This window comes from Canis aureus, chromosome 9, assembly GCF_053574225.1.
Source record: "Canis aureus isolate CA01 chromosome 9, VMU_Caureus_v.1.0, whole genome shotgun sequence".
NCBI classification, from domain to species: Eukaryota; Metazoa; Chordata; class Mammalia; order Carnivora; family Canidae; genus Canis; species Canis aureus.
In genome coordinates, this window is record NC_135619.1 from 7,986,254 (window position 1) to 8,005,232 (window position 18,979).

The 18,979-nt window shown below is 42.1% G+C and overlaps 1 protein-coding gene across 12 annotated transcripts in view; it reads right to left on the reverse strand.

Annotated features, from left to right (window-relative positions):
• STXBP6 (syntaxin binding protein 6) overlaps positions 1-18,979 on the reverse strand; it is a 240,564-nt gene that overhangs the window by 65,277 nt on the left and 156,308 nt on the right. The gene's annotated exons all lie outside the window — the stretch shown is intronic.

Here is an 18,979-nt window from a genome sequence, read left to right on the forward strand (position 1 = left end):
CTTAATTTCAATACTAAATGCACAATTCTTGAAAGAGTAAAGTAGGTAGGACCAAAATTGAAAACTTCTGCCCTTTGGGAGAATGCAAAAAAAAAAAAAATGCACAAACTGGGAGAAAATATTTGCAAATCTCTGTCTGATAAAGGACTTAGAGTTTTAAGACTTTATACTTTTAAAACCCTCAGAACTCAATAAAAAGAAAACAATCCAGTTTTTAACAAATGTGTAGAAGATCTGAACAAACACCTCATTAAAGAAGTGTGGATGGGGGAGAAAAAGCACATGAAAAGATGCTCACCATGATTAGTCAATCATGGAAATGGCATGCTGAAACCATTAGGAGGCACCATGACATACCTCTTAGAATGGTTACAAAGACGGACCGACCATGTATTTTGCTCGTGTAGATATTTATAGCAGCTTCATTTGTAATAGGCAAAAACTGGAAACAACCTAAAGATCCATCTCAACACAATTATGCTGAGAGGCAGACCAGGAAAGAGTGCATATTATAATATGCTCCCATTTATATAAAATTTTAGGAGATGCAAACTCATTCTAGGAACAGAAAGCAAATTAGTGGTTGCCTGCAGACATAGAATATGGGAATGCTGGGGACCAGAGAGAGATTACAAAGGGGTATGAAGGAACTTTTGGGGATGATATATGTGTGTGTGTGTGTGTGTGTGTGTGTAAAAACTCACCAATTGTACCACTCAGATATGTAGTTTCCTGCATCTCCATTATAACCTCAATAAAATAAAGCTGTTAAAAATTTCACCAACTGATCTATGGCAATTGTGGTCAAAATAGAGATTGCCTTTGATGGAGGTAGACAGGAGCCTCCTGGATGCACTATGTTTTATGTGTTGATATGGGTGATGAGGACATAGGTTTCTATGCATATAAAAACTCCGAATTTATTATACACTTAATTATACACTTAAGATTTCTATATCTGAATTATACACTTAAGATTTCTATAACTTACAATACATAAGTGATACCTTAACAAAACATAAACTAATAACAATAATGATGATAATGATGATGGCAGGGTTTATGACTTGGTACCCATTTGAAATTGCCAACCCTGATAGGCGTCTCAGCACTGGCCCCAACTAGTTCATTCCACGATTACTGTCGGTAACAGAATACCACCCATATATTCTCCATACAGAAAGAATGTGCAAACTTGGAAGTTGTTTTTGTCTGTTTGGGCTACTATAATGAAGTACCACATACTGGGGAGCTGGCTTATAAAGCATCAGAAATTTACTTTCCACAGTTCTAAAGTTTGGGAAATTCAAGATCATGGTGCCGGCAGGGTCAATGTCTGGTGAGATCCCAGTTTCTGCTTCATAGCTGTCTTCTCATTGTGTCCTCACATGGCAGAAGGGGTAAAGGAGCTTTTTCAAAAGTTTATTTAAATAAAAGGGCACTCATCTTACTCGGGAGGGTTCCACACTCATGATCTAATCATCTCTCAAAGGCCCCCACCCCTAATACCATCACACTGGGGTTTAGGATTTCAACATACAAATTTTGGGGAGCCACAAAATTTCAATCCATAACAGAAGTGAATTTATTCACTGCAATTCTGACAATGGCTTTTATAAAAAATCTACCTTGATATTTAGAAGAATATTCTATATATAAAATTTTCCACTTGGGTTCACGGTCCTCTCCCTGCCCATCTCTTCTGGAAATATTCCAGTTACCCCTCCTCCTGGATGATGCTTTCCATCCTCATCTTTTCAGACTTTTTCCACTCTGCCTTGGAACATGCTTAACGGTATCTTTTCCTATGGGAATCTTCTATAAACAGGACAGTCCTCAAGCCCTGTCCATTCTTTTGAAATGTGTGGCCATGAGAGAAAAGTTATGTGGGCTTGCCCCTCTCCTGCTTTGCCACCCACTCACTGCTTAACCCACCACTCCCCTGTGCCCTTACCGTGTTCCAGCAACTGCTCCATGAACATGAAAATGTCCCCCAACTGTAAACCCAATGGCTTTTTCTTCTGTCCTCATTCCCCTTGTTTCATTAGGTACAAAAGTTAGTGGCAAAGCTCAGAGGTGGAAGAGTTTGACATGTTCAAGGAGGAGAAAGATCAGGATGGCAAAATGCTGAGGAAAGGAAAGAATGAGTGAGTTCATGCAGGTGAGCAGGTGCTAGCTCACAAAGGTCCTGGTGTCCAAGGCTAGGTAAACAGGAAGCACAGCGGTGTAGCAGGATCTTGTTTACATTTGGAAAACGTTGGCCAACTGCTATGGGGCAAAGAAGGCATGTGGGAAAGCAGGGGAAAGCACAGAAATCACTGAGGAGTGTCTCCTGCAGATGTCCAGGAGAGGTGATGGTGGCTTAGACCAGAGAGCAGGAGTGGAGACACGGAAAAGGAGTGGTCTCACTCTCCACAGCTGTTGACCTCTCTCCCAGAGGGCATCCTCAAGGTCAGTCACCAAGTCCCAGTCAGCTTCACACCCTAATGTCTACTGGACTCTAGGCCACTGTACATTGAACATCAACGCTTTGTACATGTCAGAATAAAGGTATTTTTTTAAAAAATTTTTATTTATTTATGATAGTCACACACAGAGAGAGAGAGAGAGGCAGAGACACAGGCAGAGGGAGAAGCAGGCTCCATGCACCGGGAGCCCGATGTGGAATTCGATCCCGGGTCTCCAGGATCGCGCCCTGGGCCAAAGGCAGGCGCCAAACCGCTGCGCCACCCAGGGATCCCAATAAAGGTATTTTTATGTGCGATCTCAACTACCAGATTATAAGTAACCCAAGAAAAAAAGATTAGGTCTTTACATACTTCATACTTCAGGGCACCTGGTAGGGTGCCTTACCCATAGTCCTAACTCAAATATGCATCCCAGGAAATATCTCCATGGCATCAGGAATGATCAAGGATTTTCTCTATGTACTGATGAGTGTGGTTATCAATATCTCACCTGCCCTACTCTCTTTTTGGCCATGTCTGTTTTTCTTTCTGTCTCAGATCATTTAAGGCAATATGGGGGAGGCAAAAACTAAAGAAAGAAGACGTGGGCAGCCCGGGTGGCTCAGCGGTTTAGCGCTGCCTTCGGCCCAGGGCGTGATCCTGGAGATCCAGGATCGAGTCCCACGTAAGGCTCCCTGCATGGAGCCTGCTTCTCCCTCTGCCTGTGTCTCTGCCTCTCTCTCTCTCTCTCTGTGTCTCTCATGAAGAAATAAATAAAATCTTAAAAAAAAAAATAAAGAAAGAAGAACCAGGCACATCTGACTACAGATTCTGACACGTGGTAAAGAGCTGCTTGTTGTGTGAAGAGAGCCGGCACCTCCATGACTTCTGCTGCAGATTCTGAGGTGCAAGACATTGTTATACACCTCATTAGTATTTATGAATAGCCTAGGAATCATTTCTGAAATAAATGATAGCACTTGTGTTAAATGATTTCTTCTGAAGAAAAATCCCTGGGGATCTTTCAGCAGCACAGCCTTGATGAAGATTCAGAACAAAAGGAGTGAAACACCTGACCCTCTGATGCTGCATGAGCAGTGATATGCCTACCCAATTCCCCACTGGCACTCTCCACATAAATTGGGGCATGATTAGAGGACAAACTGTCTTAAGGAGATGAGGCACAACTAACTATTGAGACATTAGCTCTTCTCAAAACTCAGCCGATCATGTTTGTAGGCCTCCATTTGTATGTCCCATGGTATCTTTCCTCTTCTTCAGACTTTGAGCCTAGACCAGAGGCTAATCAGAATCTGAGAGCGGCCACCATATTGGGCCAAATGTAAGAAGCTGCTGCTCTCAGCAAATGTCAACTGTGGTCACTAAAGTCCGTTCCCATGGGGCTCAGGGACGGAGCTGAGCGTTTCCTCAACCTTCTGGAATATACCCTATGGAGTACAGTTTCTCAGTTTCACTGAATGCCCCTATGTGTCCTCAACTATGGAAGTAAAGAAGTTTAATAGCAAAAAAAAAAAAAAAAAAGAAGAAAGAAAAAAAAAGCATTATAGATAGATATGGCTTATGTTAGGCAGAGAATACATTGTGGAAGAATCATGTATACTAGTAAGTGGACTTACTAACTCTGAATTCTCAAATCCTTTGCATGAAATTAATCTGGCACCAAAACCTCAGAACTTCAGTCTACTTTAACTGTAATTTGGACTGGAATCACCAATTGTGTATTGCAAGGTAACTTATACTACTTTAAAAACTAAACTTAGCACTTATAACCAGGGACAAAATATGTAAATTCCTTAGACCAATAAAGTACTAAAAATTATAACTTCATCGGCTCATTCAAAAGCAACATTTTGCACTATGTTACACCAATTTGACATAACTAAAGCTCACTTAACTGATTTTATATGTGTGGTTTGCACTTCTGCTAATGTAGTCAAGGCAATACAGAATTAGAGAGTTGGAAGATGTCTTAAGATATTTACTCTCTACTCATGTCTTGGGCATCTGACCATCTTTTACCTCCACGATAAATTACAACTCACCCTAATAAAGAAATTCATGATGAGAAACTCTCCCTTGAGGTTATGATTAAAGCCAATTGCATCTCATATTCTTAAAGTCATTTAATTGGTCTCCAGTTTTTTCCTAGTTCCTTCAGTGTACCAGACGGGTCTTCTTTTTCAATTACTACCCTCCACAGACTGCAGTAGAGTTCTTAATGTTCCCTTTTAGACAAAGAGCTAGATCTAAGTAGAACACAATGCAACAAGTTCCCATTCAGTACTGGACTGATCTGGATTACTATTTGGTAATGCCACTATTTTTGAAGACCATGATGCTGCATGCTTATGGTCATCTTCTACTATGAGTACTTAGCCATTGTTTGGCACCATTCTCAAAGAGATTAGAGAGAAATTTTAATTGACATTCTAAACTTATATTTTTTTCTGCAAGCCACACCAATATTTTGCCTACTTATGTTCTTTTTGCCACTATTTCCATATGGCAGGTATATAAGGCCCTTTCGGGCAGTTTTAAGTAAAGAAGCTATTCCCTGTTCTCACTAAAATATTTTATCATGAGGCATAGCTTTTGCATTTATCTCTTCTCCATCCCCCCACTCCTAATCAAAGTATGGTGAAGTATCTGGCAGTGTTCCTTGTGTGCAGTAAACATTAATACTGAATATCTGTTGAACAAATGTTACGAAAATTGAAAATGGGTGGGGTGGTTGAAATGGGAGGATGGCACTGGAAATAAAAGGATACAAAATAAAAAGCTTTGCATGAAGTCTGTCGAACAGTGTAGGTGTAGTTGCAGTGTGCCAGGGTTTGAAGAATTGCATGGAGAGGATGAGTATGTGCTGTAGGTCTTGCTCGGTCAAACCGTATTATCAGGAATGTGCCAGATGATGATGTGAGGGGTCCAAAGGTCACCAGAACCCTCACTGTGTGACAACCGGCTGAATATTTACCACCTGCAGAAGCAAATGATAAAAGATCTCATCTTCAGTGTGTGGGCCCCTGTACTGTGCTGCTGCTTTCTAGCCAAGGCTCTCTGCTGGATGGTGCCTGCAGGGTGATAAGGATGGTGACATTTCCAAATGTTGATATTACTAACTCAGAGACTTGGATATCTTCCCATAATCTAAAGTTCTAGTCCACTCAACTATCACTGCCAAGGCTCATGGACTCAAAAGAAGCATCTTGCTCACAGAAGGCTGTAACTTCCTAAGAACCTGCCTCTCTGGAACAGTGAGTCAGGCATTGCACCTGGTACCTCTTCTTGTTCCACTAATGGCTAAATGAAATCAACTTCCTGATCATCTTTATACAGGACTTCTTAGATCAGGTACAGATTTATACTAGTTTTTTTTTCCATCTGACCTCACAGACCAACATCCCCGTGGCCAACAGATCCATCCCTTAATTAGCCTTTGCTGAGCCTTCAGTAGACCTTAGCATAAAGGGATAGTGGCACCTGTGTGAATAAGGCAATCTCTCCGGGAACTAGCAACCTTAAATAAGAAGAGAAAAACTACGCCAAGAGTCTCATAACGATTTACTGCTTCAAATCCAAATGTTAGTCTATCACAAAACCTAGATTCCTAGGCCTTTCTGCTGCTGTGATATTGTATGTGTGGTCACTGATTATATGTAATACTGAGCATGCATATTTTGGAGCTCCGAGACCCTTGGATAGCACATATCACAGAAGCCAACACAAAACTATAAACACTGGCAAAACTGTGCCAATCCTAAACAGATTTTGAGGAAGTGACTATCACACATCACAAAGGCCACTTTAGGGTCTGATATTACAATGATAGAATTAATGTTTCTTTCCTATGTGTCTCCTCTCCTAAGAAGGTCAATGATATCACCGAGAATTCTACAGTGAGAAACCACTGTCCATCCCAGGTATGTTGCAAAGGATGCTCTCTTGACGTCAGGCCATCATCTGTTAGAAATCTGTGCAAAAAAAAAAAAAAAGAAAAAAAAAAAGAGATCTGTGCAAATGGCTCTGGGTACAAGTCCTTCCCATTGCTGTCAATCATCTTGTCACATGTACATGATGTGTACCTGATGGGTAAAACCACTCAGAAGCCCTGATAATTATAAAATTATAAAACTTATTTTTAGGAAAATAAATGTTTGATTCCTTAAGTAATTTATGATGCAATGGATCATAAGTGTCCCTAGGTGTTGGCTGCCTGGCTGCTCCCCACATATCGAACCTTACTTCCTACCCCGTATTTCCCAGACTGACTCCACCAGAGATTCAGCATCCCAAAGTGCCAGGTTCCTCCCGGGGCCTTGCCCAGGTCCTAGCCTGCCTTGTCTGCCTGCCTCTGTTCCCTGGCACTTCTCAGCTTGGAATGCCTTCACAGCCACCTCCTGCAAATCTAAATTATGCCCGTCCTTCACAAGCCAACCCTGGATCCTTCCTCTGCCACAAGAATTTCCTTGGCAGTCTAGCCCACATTCCCATCCTTTCCTAAAATGTTTATGGCATTTCTCTTTAACATTCAATTTTAGGACTCTGCTATACTGAATCTATTTCAGGAACACAAAGGAAATTTGCTGTTTACAAGCCAATGATCAGTCCAAAACTGCAGGTTTTTTTTTTGTGTGTGTGTGTGTGTGTGTGTGTGTGTGTGTTTAGTTTAATTGGTTAAACCTTTTTTGTACCTATTTTAGCATTTTTTTTCATTTGCTTGGGAAGCGTTTCTCCCCCACAGGAAGTGCAAAGGGAACTTCAGCCAAACTTATGATGAATTATCAAATACTCTAAATTCAGAACACAGGAGACGCCCTTAAATGAAAATGTATTCCCTGATAATATTATAGTAGGCTCTTGTTATTTATTAATTATTTTTTTGGCACTCCAGGCAAAAGGATATAGTTCCTGCTTCTCAAGGGTTTTCAGGTTACATTTAGATGAAAAAAAAAAAATCAAGCAAGAAATGGTAATTATATTTTAGTGCAAATGGAGAGTTCAACACACCTGGAGAGGCAGGCCAGTTTTCAGATGAGGCAAGTTCTAAAGGGAGACTTGAAGAAACAGGATCCCTCGAAAGGAGGAAGACTACATCCTGAGGATAGTCACTCAAGTACAAGAATGAAAGGTGAAAAAGCCACATTTCCAAAGGGGAGAGAGCACAGCTGGAAATGGCTACAGTGTGACCGGTTCAAGATTCTAATGACATGAACAAATGACAACAATGACTTCCATGTCTGGACTCGAGCTACTGTGGTGCCCCCTAGAAGGAAGTACAGGAAAGGTCACTGCCTTTTTCCTTCTTTGTACTACAACCATCAACTGTCTCCCTTCTCCCTCCTCCTTCAGAAAGAGATTCATCCTGTATATGATATTCCATCTCCTTCTTCCCTGATGAGTGTGTGGGAGAAGAACTCATAAGGACAGTGTCCATATCCACATAAGGGCATGACCATATCCACCTGAACTCCCACATACTCTCTGTTCCTAAGACATGGTGTCCTACAATCTGTAGACCACCACACCTACCTCAGAGAGCTGAGGGGCCTATTCTTGCTGAGGAGTAGGTACAGAAGATCTCCACTGTCAATTCTACTGCCTTATAAATGAGATAAAGGAAGCATTTGTAGGATCACAAACTAAAATTAGCATATGCTGAGCATTGCTAATGGGAATTTTACAGCTTAAGTAATGGTAATTTGGAAGATACAGGGAATACCCCCCAACCCCACTTTGTCCTTGGTAAAATGCTCATTCCCTCTCTCCTCTTTTGAGGGTGCAAGGAAAATTTGCTGGCCAGTAGCCTGAACTGAGGGTGGGGGTTGTGGCAGGCAGGGGGTGGGTGGAGCAGGCTCCAGGCTGCCTATCAACACCAGAGGGGATGAGAGGATTAGTTACTCAGATTCTGGTGTCCAGTGTTTATGACCTCATATCAGATTTGTGTTATAATGAAATTCATTATCTACTGGCCTCCATTTCTGGTTCACAGAAAGGCATGTTCAAAAGAGGATTGTCAAAAACCCTTGCTCTAGTTTCACCCATAGGTACATACCACACTATGCCACAGGCTCCATCTTGGCCGCCATGCCTGAAGGCTTTGAACAAAAACTGCTGGAACTCAAATTACTTCCTAATATAAACAAGCTTTGTTCATCAAAATATAAACCAAGCAGAAAGCTAGTATGGTTCATGAACTGTCATGGGTGGAAGGTCATCTTAATTGAAAAAGTAAAGCTAATTAAATGGCGATTTTTCAAATAGGAGAAGAAAAGTTGTTTGCTGAGGCAACAAAGTAAAAGGAAATTTATGAGAGAATATCTAACATGTTTTTTGCTGGAGCCTTAGAAAGGTCCCTTTCAAAGAACCAAATGGCTCAACCTGCCATTTCCTGAGAGGGAGGAAATGCTCCTTCCTTCCTGACACCTGTCAGAATAATATGCTCATTAAAATGGCTCTCCAGCAGAGGCCAATGTTCCTCCTATTGAATCTCTCTAGTCTCTTGTTTGCTCCATTGTGGAACACAACAGCATATAGACTCCATACTTGGCCTAGAAACTAAGCCATCTCCTCTGTGGAGGAAGCTGCTCTCTGGGGGAAGGAACCTGGATCCATTAGCACTGAATCCTGGTACTGACTCTGAGAGGAAGAAGCTCCAGAGAGAGAAGGCAAGCCCTGGACTTGGAGTCAAGGAGCTCTGGCGCCTACCTGTCGGTGCGTATTTTTGACATGGGTCTTTTACTGTTCAGATCTCAATTTCACCACTTCTAGGAGGAAGCTAGACCAGAAGAATGTCCTGAGCCCCTTTCGCTTCTCACACTCTATAGCTCTGTATGTCATGTGAACGTCTGCTGCGCATGATGATATCTAGATGTCTCTAATAATGAACACAGAAAGCCTTTATGCTGATACAAAAAGTAAGGCCTATCATTCCAAATAAAAGCGGAAAACGTAAAATACCTATTCGTTTTAAAATGTCGAACACACAAAGGCTATCTTCAATTTCTTCTATCCAGTCATTGTCCTAGACTCTTCTGAGATTCTTAACCAAAGAGCCTGTCAGCTCTGCTGAGAGGGGGCCGCAGGGCTGATGAACAGTTGGGATGAGGAGTGGCAAGGGGAGGTCTCTTGGCAGGGACCCCCTTTCTTCAAGGTAGAAGAAAACTCTTCCTTGGGGAGTGGCACACTGTTATGCTCATGACTTTCCTAAATTCCCCTAGAGGAATCATAGCGGAATAGGAGACATTTATGTAAATTTTGTTTTGCTTAAGATTTTAAACTGCCAACGCTTGGATCATAAAGCAGTGTGACTATTCTACTTTTCTGGGAAAATCTGAAGGCACAAATAACATTCGTTCAACAAATATTTATTGTATGCACAAGGAAGGAAAAGTGATGCACACAAGGAAGGGGTGAGAGTGGAGGGAAGAGAGGTGAGCTGAGGGTGGAAATAATGACAAGGTGAGTCAAGTGCAGCCCTACTCCTCAGGAAGTCTGCATTTTAAGTGCAGAAATAACAAGCTCATAAGCGTTAAAATACAAGGTAAGACATGATAAATGTGATGGTGTGTATTTCTTACCAGCAGGAGGCGTATCATTGGGTGTTTGGAGGAGGCACAGAACACATACTGAGTGGAGGAGGGAAGTGGGTGAGAGGTGGGTTTTCCGGAGGCACAGGACGACTTCCTTATGAAAGAAGTGTCATCTGAGCTCTAGCTGGAAGGATGGATAGGGCTTAAAAGGATCAAAGCAAGAAGCCGATCTGATTTGTGCCTCAAACCATCCTCAGTGATTCCCAAACTAAAAAGACAAGCCCTTACTGACTGGGATGGGCCAGTTTACCCTAGAGCAACAAGACCACCCAGAGAGCAGCGATTTCTTTTAGATTACCTTGACCTGGGATGAATCTTAAGACAACCCATTTCCTGGCCAAGAATACTGGATACTCCTCTTTGCTTAAACTCAATGTTTAGGAAGTAATTTTGTTAAATACATATTTATATTCAAAAGCATAACTCCCAGCTTCCCGGTCTTGTTTCCTGGCCTCCATACAAGGCACTATTATTTTCTTGAAAAGGAAATTATTCCAGTGCCCTTGTCCAGGCTCCACTGACTCCTGTTTGCCCTCAATTTTCTTCCTCTTCTTGAAAGGACACCCACAGTTATAACTCACGCTGGTTCAGGACAGCACATGGGGTTTGATGTAGAAGCAGTTAAGGACGTGCTGGTGCTTCTGTTTAAACTGTGGGAACATGGTTTCTGAGCAAGAACACTTAAAATCTCACTTCCCTTGAGATCTGTCATCCATTAACAATTCAGCTGCAGGGTGAGGTTCATCTCATTTTAAAATGTAAGTCAAGAGCCTAAAATTGGTAATTGGGCATTTAATTGGGGATGTGAAGGCACTTACTGGATTTTTAACAACTTCAACAGGTAATGTTTAAGAACATTAAAAATTACGGCAATGATGAACCAGATGCAAATGGAAAGTGAATGAATGTGGGCACTATAATTTAACACATTGCTAACTAGTGTTTTGAGCTGAACATGTTGAGATTGGTTGGTTTTCTTCAATTTTCTCATATGCCAGGAATTATAAAAATATTTTACTTTTTAAGCTTGGCTTCCACTCTCACAAAACTCCACCTTAAAAGTGTTTGATTTGGGGTGCCTGGGTGGCTCAGTTGGTTAAATGTCTGCCCTTGGCTCAAGTCATGATCCCAAGGTCTGGGGTTTGAGCCCTGCATTGGGCTCTCTGCTCAGTGGGGAGTCTGTTTCTCCCTCTCTCTCTGTTCTCTCTCAAATAAATAAAATCTTAAAAAAAAAAGTGATTCAATTCAGTAGGTATATATTTGGTAAAATTTGTAATCAGTTTTGCTAGAGCCTGTAGGGAATACCAAGAAGTCTGAGCAATATGAACATGACATGGTTAAACAGCAGACAGCCTAGAAGAACCTGGTCACTCACTGGGGCATCTAGACAGTCAGCTAGGTGTCTGTCAATTGAATGGAATGGCCTTTTTATGATGATCTATAACCAAAGACCTCAAAGTCATTTATAATGACTGCCAGTGCCTGCTGACTCCTCACTTTTTTTTGAATTTCATTTTACTTTTTTAATTTTAAATAGGTAATAACATTCACATGATTCAAAAATAATATATTGAGGCATCTCACCTCCCACCTGTCGCCTTCCTTCTCATTCCTTCCCACCTCCTCTGCCCTTTTGTCTGAATCAAATCCAGGATTTGCTTTCTCCTCAGGAGGTGGTTTGATATCTGCTTAAATAGATTTATGTGAGCAATATAAAGTGATAAGGGAATGATTATACCTATGCCCATTCTTACTGAAAGGAAATGGCGAGCAAGAAGGGAAGATGACAGAGGTGCCCTGGTCTTAAAGTTCTCATTATGCCCGGTTTGGTCAGAACCACCACAGGCCGCAATGTTTCAACCAGTAAACACGAGGAAGACCCCTGAGAGTCTGTAAAAGAGTAAAGTACATGAACTCTAAAAAAAAGAAAAGAAAAGAAAAACAATGGTTTCATGAGGGCCGTTGTTATCTTCTGTTCGGGCTTTATGTGTAATGTGAATAGAAGTCTTCCTTAGAGGATGAGGAGGAGGGGGAGGAAGAAAAGAAGGAGGAGGATGACAGAGTAAGAGCGAGGAGCTCTGCATTCTAATGCTTTCCCTGTAATCCATTTTGATGCTAGAATAAATACTTAGCATCAAGATATTATTGATCAATGACAACAAAATCTCTCATCCTCTTCCTGTTCCCAACCGGCTCTCAGCTCTGGATCAATATTTCTTCTCATTCAGGCTCCATGGGCTCATTTGGTGCACTTTTACTTACTTGCCTCAGTGCAAGATAACGGACTCTCAGGGTTGGTTTGATGGCAATTCTATTATAGTCCTAAAGCAATTATTTTAAGAAGAGATGAGGAAAAAAAGGAGAGGAACTGTACAAACAACTTGACAGAATCCATTTTCTTCCCCTCCTTTTATGTGCCTTGCCTCTCCATGCAGCCTTTCTTTCCCTGAGCTCCAGGCACTCTTCCTACAAAACAGAAACAGCATCTTGGTTGGCAGGAGCTGCCCCTGTGAACAATAAAAAGCCCAGCGAAGAGACTGATTCCCAAGCAACTGCAGTGCAGCTCCTGAGGGGTCAGGGGGGCAGTGAGCCCCCCGCTGGGAGTGTGTGGCAGGCCTGCTCCCAGCCAGCTACTGACCTGGGAGCAACACTTGTGTCACTCATTCCTTCTTCCTTTTTATCCTGTTGGCGTACACTCTCTCTTTTCACCCACTGAATGTTGACTTTTTCTACCACGAGCCTTGACAGCTATGCACTCTGAGGTGTGTCTGGCTGCCTTTTTGAGCGAGGGACCAGGAAATGACATAACTGAACTGACATGCAGCTTCTCTCATGTTCCAAACTGCCTTGTGCTAAAGGGTCCTGGGAAAACACTTAACCAAACCAAACCATACCAGGAACCCAGACTTACTTACTAAGTCCTTGTATTGTTTAGTGTTCCCCAGGGAAACTCTAAGGAAGGCCTCCTCAGGGAGGCCTCAACTAGGCATTTGCTTCTGAGATTGAAAAAAAATAAAAAGCAGTGGCTAGAAACAGGATCACAGATTTTGAAGATTTCCTATAGAATGTCAAACCAAGTCCCAATCCCCCAGGGGTGCCATGATGCTTAGTTCCCTTCCACATGTTTACTTCGCTGCAGGCAAGACTGTGGTTTGTTCCAGTGAGGGCTTTGTGCTCGAGGTGCACAGAGGAGCACCTCTGAAGGACAGAAGAATTTCTGAAGGTCATAGCTGGGAAATGTGCAGGAAGTAAGTGGGCCACATCCCCAGCACTGGGACCTGTCATGTGGGTGCTGGGGATTTGGGCACAGTCTGTGAAAATGAGAGGTGAAGGCAGACATGAGGGCAAAAATCTGGAAGCAGCTATTAAAAATGACTAAATACAGATAAGTGGGTCATGTGTGAATCAATGATGAGGACATGTCATGAACCAAAAGATTATGATGAACCTAAGTCTGTGCAGCTCAGTCCTAACAAGAAAAGAAGAATGGGGAGCAGAGACAGCTGGAGAGCAGAAAATAGGACTCAGCATTGTGGGAAATTCCAGTTTTTGAGAGGTTAGAGGAGTCCCATTTCATAAGCTTTTTCACATTCATTCACTGGAAGGGTGTTTTCTCATTGCTTTGGGAATCCCCAAACCGGAGATACTGTGCAGATACTGTTCTATTGTTTTGAGATCATTGTTCTCAAGATCTTTCCCCTCCCCTATCTCCTACACTTTGCAGGTAAGGTTACCACCAGAGAGCAGTTCAGAGATCTGATCTTCTGGATTTTTCTGCAAATCTGACCAGGATAGTACAGTGGGCCTTCTGTGGGGGAAAGCTGAGGCTGTATTCAGCTTTGTGGGTCATTAATTCAACGGTAGGACTCAGAGACAGTAGTCTCTACATCTTCCTTGGAGATCTACGCCTTTTGGAATCTCTTCATTTTCTGCAGGCTCTGGTGGGTGGCCAGAGTTCCAGCCAGCAGACAGTTTACATTGGAATACTCCTGAAATTATGGCAGGAAAGCAAATCCCTGTTGAGGGAGTAGACTTCAGAAAAAAACTCAAGTCAATATTTGAGCCTCCATTCAAAATGTCATGAAAAGGCGTCTAAACTTTTAGCAGGAAATAAGAAAAAATGTTAAGAACGACAAGTCAAACAACAGAAGTGACATTCACAACCTGAGCACATCTGAATACAGATATACAACTTACTCACGTTGCCCACTCAGAGCTACTCATGACATGAAGGCACCTGGGTACTATGGGAGTTGACCTGAGCTCCCTGAAGGCAGGCAGACAGGCCAGGGAACTACCTGGGGGCTATTCCCAGTATTGACATGGGCAAATTTTTCTTTTCTTTTTCTTTTTAAAAAAGATTGTATTTATTTATTTGACAGAGAGAGAGAGAGAGCATAAGCAGGGGGAGCTGCAGAGGGAGAGGGATCATGACCTGAGCCAAAGGCAGATGCTCAACTGACTGAGCTACACAGGTGCCCCATGGGCAAATTTTTCAAAGCTAATAATCTCGCTGGCACATTCAGACAGGATAATTGCAAAGTTAGCAGTAGGTAGAGTTTGGTCACCACCCTGGAGCTCAGCTACCAAATGAGTGGGAGAGAAGGAAGAATTGTGCCTATAGGGGCTGGTGGTCAGCTGGGAGGGATGTTGCACAGTGCAGATACATTATCATATCTCCATTAATAGGAAGGGTTAATTCCAATTTGCCCCAAATTGGCTGCCAGTGGCCTCCAGATGGAAAAGTACAAATCAGGATGTTAGTTTTCTCCTCTCCATACCTTGGTGGGGTCCTCCCCTCACTGTCTGATACATCTTAACCTATCTCCAGGGTAGGTTCCTACCTACAGTGGCCACTACCCATTATGCCTACCCTTCTTCCCTCTTGTGGGTGATTCATCATAAGAGGTGGGGGGTTCTCATATGTATTAGACCTGGCCCCAGCTTAACTAACCTTAAGACGACTGAACCCTTTGTCTTTGTCTCCTCCTCAGATCCAGCAGAAAAAGATCACCAACAACTACAGACCTGCCCTACCTGTTTCTAGAGCTCTACTTCTTGCCAAGCCTACACTGACCTGCACCTATTCAGCTCTTTCACATGCCTCAGTGGGCTTTAGTTATTCTCTTCCAGTTCCCTAATTCACTCTTAGTCGTTTCCAGTAAAGCTTAAAAAAAAATAAATAAATAAATAGAACCCTTATTCCCGACCTTCAACTTCTGACCTAACTAGTTCTTGCCCACCACCTCTCCACTATAAATTCAACCATTCATATGCTCCCTCATACATAATCAACTCCACTGGATAGATAATGTAAATGTATACACTGAAAAGCTATCAACATTTTTGAAACTTGCATATTCTTCAAGCCAGTAAGAATGAACATTTGAGCACTTCTAGAAACTGTTCCTGGGGAAATAACAGTGAATGTGAACAAAGTTTTAATTACATGGCTAAGTCATGGCGTTGGTTATAATGATGAAACACAGCTAATACCTTCAATTTCCCATAAGAAGGGATAGATTAAATAAGCTATGACATATTTTCATTTATTAAATATTATGCAACAATTATAATCCTATAATGTATTTCCTTAGAAAAGGAATGTATATAATGTATATAATGTATTTCCTTAGAAAAGGAAATTATGAAATTATATGAATAATTATCTCATACTTATAACATTGCATATATTCAATTATCTTGGAACATTGTATATATTCAATTATCTCATAACATTGTATATATTCAACTATATATACATATATATATAAATAAAAATATGCAGTGTTCCTCTGAGTGTTAGAACTGCAGCCCCCATTTTTTTCCTTCTTTGTATTTCCCTAATTTTCTATAGGCATCTATTATTTTTTAATACATTTTTTATTCTAGAATGAGTTAGGATTTACAGAAAAGTTGTGAAGAGAATACAGAATTCCTGTGCATTGCCACCCAGTTACACCTATTGTTAACATTTTACAGTAGGAAGGTACATTTGTTGAAACTAATGAATCCTATTGATACATTATTATTAAGTCCGTACTTAGTTCATATTTCCTTAGTTTTTTACCTAATGTCCTTTTTTCCTTTCAAGATGTATCAGGATACCACAAAAATTTATGTCATGGGCCATATGTAATGAATGAGGCCTCTAAGTCCTTCTACTGCCAAGGGTTTGCTTTAAGCAAACTATTTAGATAGGGGAACTCCTTGCTCCTGAGGTCTCCATGATGAGTACTTTTTTTTTCATGGTGAATACTTTTAAAGGTTGCTATTAGATTTAAGATAAAAATTCCAAAACATGGAGTTTATTACAGAAAAATGACCCAATGCAATTGCCGGCCTGGAATCAGCCAGCGAAATCTCCATTGTGCTGTTTTGGTTTGGAGGGTTGACTCACTGACCAGTTATTTATTCTTCCATAGTGTCTAAATGCCCCTGGGATTCTTCTGTAAAAGCTAATGGAAATGTCAGACTATCCTCCTCAAGAAGAATGCCTTTTTAAAATATTTTGAATTGGAACTTTCCCACAACACAAGCTCTTAAAATAAATGGCAAATAAAAGAACAAAACAAGAAGCTATGCTTTAAAAGAGAGAAACGCAACTGAAACAAAACCAAAAATCCTGTCATATTAAAGGCTGTCTTCCCTCATCAAGAAGAAGTCATAGTCACTTTTTGGCATGTAACTGACTAGCTATCTCTGCTAAAAGGGAATGTCTTCTACAGAAGAAAAAGAAAAGGAAGGTCTCAGTAAACCACTGAAATTTAACGGATCCATCAGCCACTTGCATTCTGTAGAGTGAGGCTCGTAAACGAATCTACTCCCTATGAAAGGTATAGTAGAAAAAACTCAGAACAATTTCTAATGTCAAAAACATATTTACATCTTCAAATATAATTTTGAAAATTTTTGGTTAAAATAACCTGAAGGAATGGCTGCAAACAGCTCATGATTCCCATTTCCATTCATAATGGACATTCAGGAACAGAAGGTACTAAATACCTCCATTTCTGAATCAACAAATTTTCATTTTAAATTTCAGTGACACACTGAAGGAATTCTAGTTTGACCTGTTTCCCAAGGGAGAGTGATTCTAATACAGCTCCCCTTTCCAAAAGCAATAAAAAAAACCCAAGGGATTTTTTTTTGGGGGGGAAGTGACATCACCAAGAGGGTGACCCAGGTTGTTTCTACTTCACTCCTTACAAGAACAATTAACACCTATTCAAGAACAAGAAACCACTGACAGACGGTAGGGCATGGGGTGAGGCTGAGGCATCCCTTCCAGAGATCATGACAGAATGCAGCAGAAGGGTAAAAGAAGTGGCTGCACATTGATCACACCGCCCACTTAGGCCAGTGCAGACCCACACAGAGGTCTCTGATTCCGCCAGTGGGAAAAGAGAACCCAGAGGGGCAAAAACCATCTCCCTTAGCGCTTCAGGTCACTTTGCAGAAGCCCCTACCCCGACCTTGCAGGGGAATCTGTGGGGCTCAACCACTGGGAACTGGACTGTGATGGACAGTGGGGAGGCGCTGGCAACAACCAGCACACAGATCTCAGTAGACTGAGTTCATACTTGCAGTGCCCAAGTAATAATTCCAAACATTGGTTTTGCTCATCTGCAGAACCAACTCTGGCCAGGGAACTTGGAGGAATGTAAGTCTGCCTGATTTAGATCCTCAAGAGAGGAGCTTTGCTGGTCCTAAAGCCTGGTTTGCTCATGCTCAGGCAAGGAGCTGAATCACATTCCCACCCACTGTAGAGAGTATATTCCACCCCATATGACCAGGAGGGTTGGTGACAATTTCCAAAAGTAGAAGCAGTATGTTCCAGTGGCACTGAAGCCAACAGGTAGGTGGCAAAGCCAGTACTAGGCGTGGAGTGTTCCTGGGTTATACACAGTCAAGAGTACTATTAATTCATAGCCAAGGCTGAGGGCAGCTTCTGGTCTCCCAATCTGACAGTCTGTTTGGGAAACATAGGGTAGTTTAGAGCAGCTAAGCAGCTTCCCAGCGCCCAGCAAGGTCACTGAGACATAGACACAGCTGCTGTCTTCCAACCCCATCTGACCAGAGTGGCTGGAGACTACTCCTAGAGGCTGTGTAGCTCAGCGGCACTCAAGTTGATACATGGGCAGAGCCAACAGTTTGCAGAGCAAAGCCAGTGGCCGTGATAGGCTGGGGATGTAGGTTGGCTTGGGGTACAGTTTGGCTTGAGTTAAGATAACAAAGATATTTACCAGATTTAGAGATGTTTCTGCTACACCCAGATGGGGGATCTAATTCATAGTCCCGCTCATTGCTGAACACAGCCTTTGGTCTGTCTGACCAGGAAACTCAGCCAGAGTGCACAGGAAGCTGTAGAGCCCATTCGACTGCCCTCCAGAAGGTGCTACTTGAACAGAGAGTACAGCCTTAGGCTTTTCCCATCTCTGCAGACTGTCCTCACCTGAACAGGGAATTCAGTGTACTCTCTGGACTTATTCAGGTCCCCAGATAGAGCTGTGAAGGCCCTGGGTCCCATCCTGCTGCCCTGCTGGGACAGAGAAGCTCATTCATAGTCCAATATTACTGAATACAGTACACAGTCCCAACCATCTAGTAAGCTTGACAAGAGAATCCAGGCAACTGGGGAGCACATCCTACAGACTCACTCCAGTAAGGAACCAGGCCAGTAGTCCTATCCAACTTTTCTCAGCCCCTGGCACAAGTCCCATCCTCATTTTCAGAGTTTGAACAGTTGTCAGATACCCAAACAGATCATAGTATCAGGCCCCAGCTGCCCAAGGGCATTACCAGCAGGCACACCCAGAAACCCAAACTGAGGAAAATGGTAAAGAACTATCTCTGCCAGAGCAAACCTGTAAAGTCTCGAAGAGGCATCTTAAATGTGCAGATACTAATATGCAAGGAAGC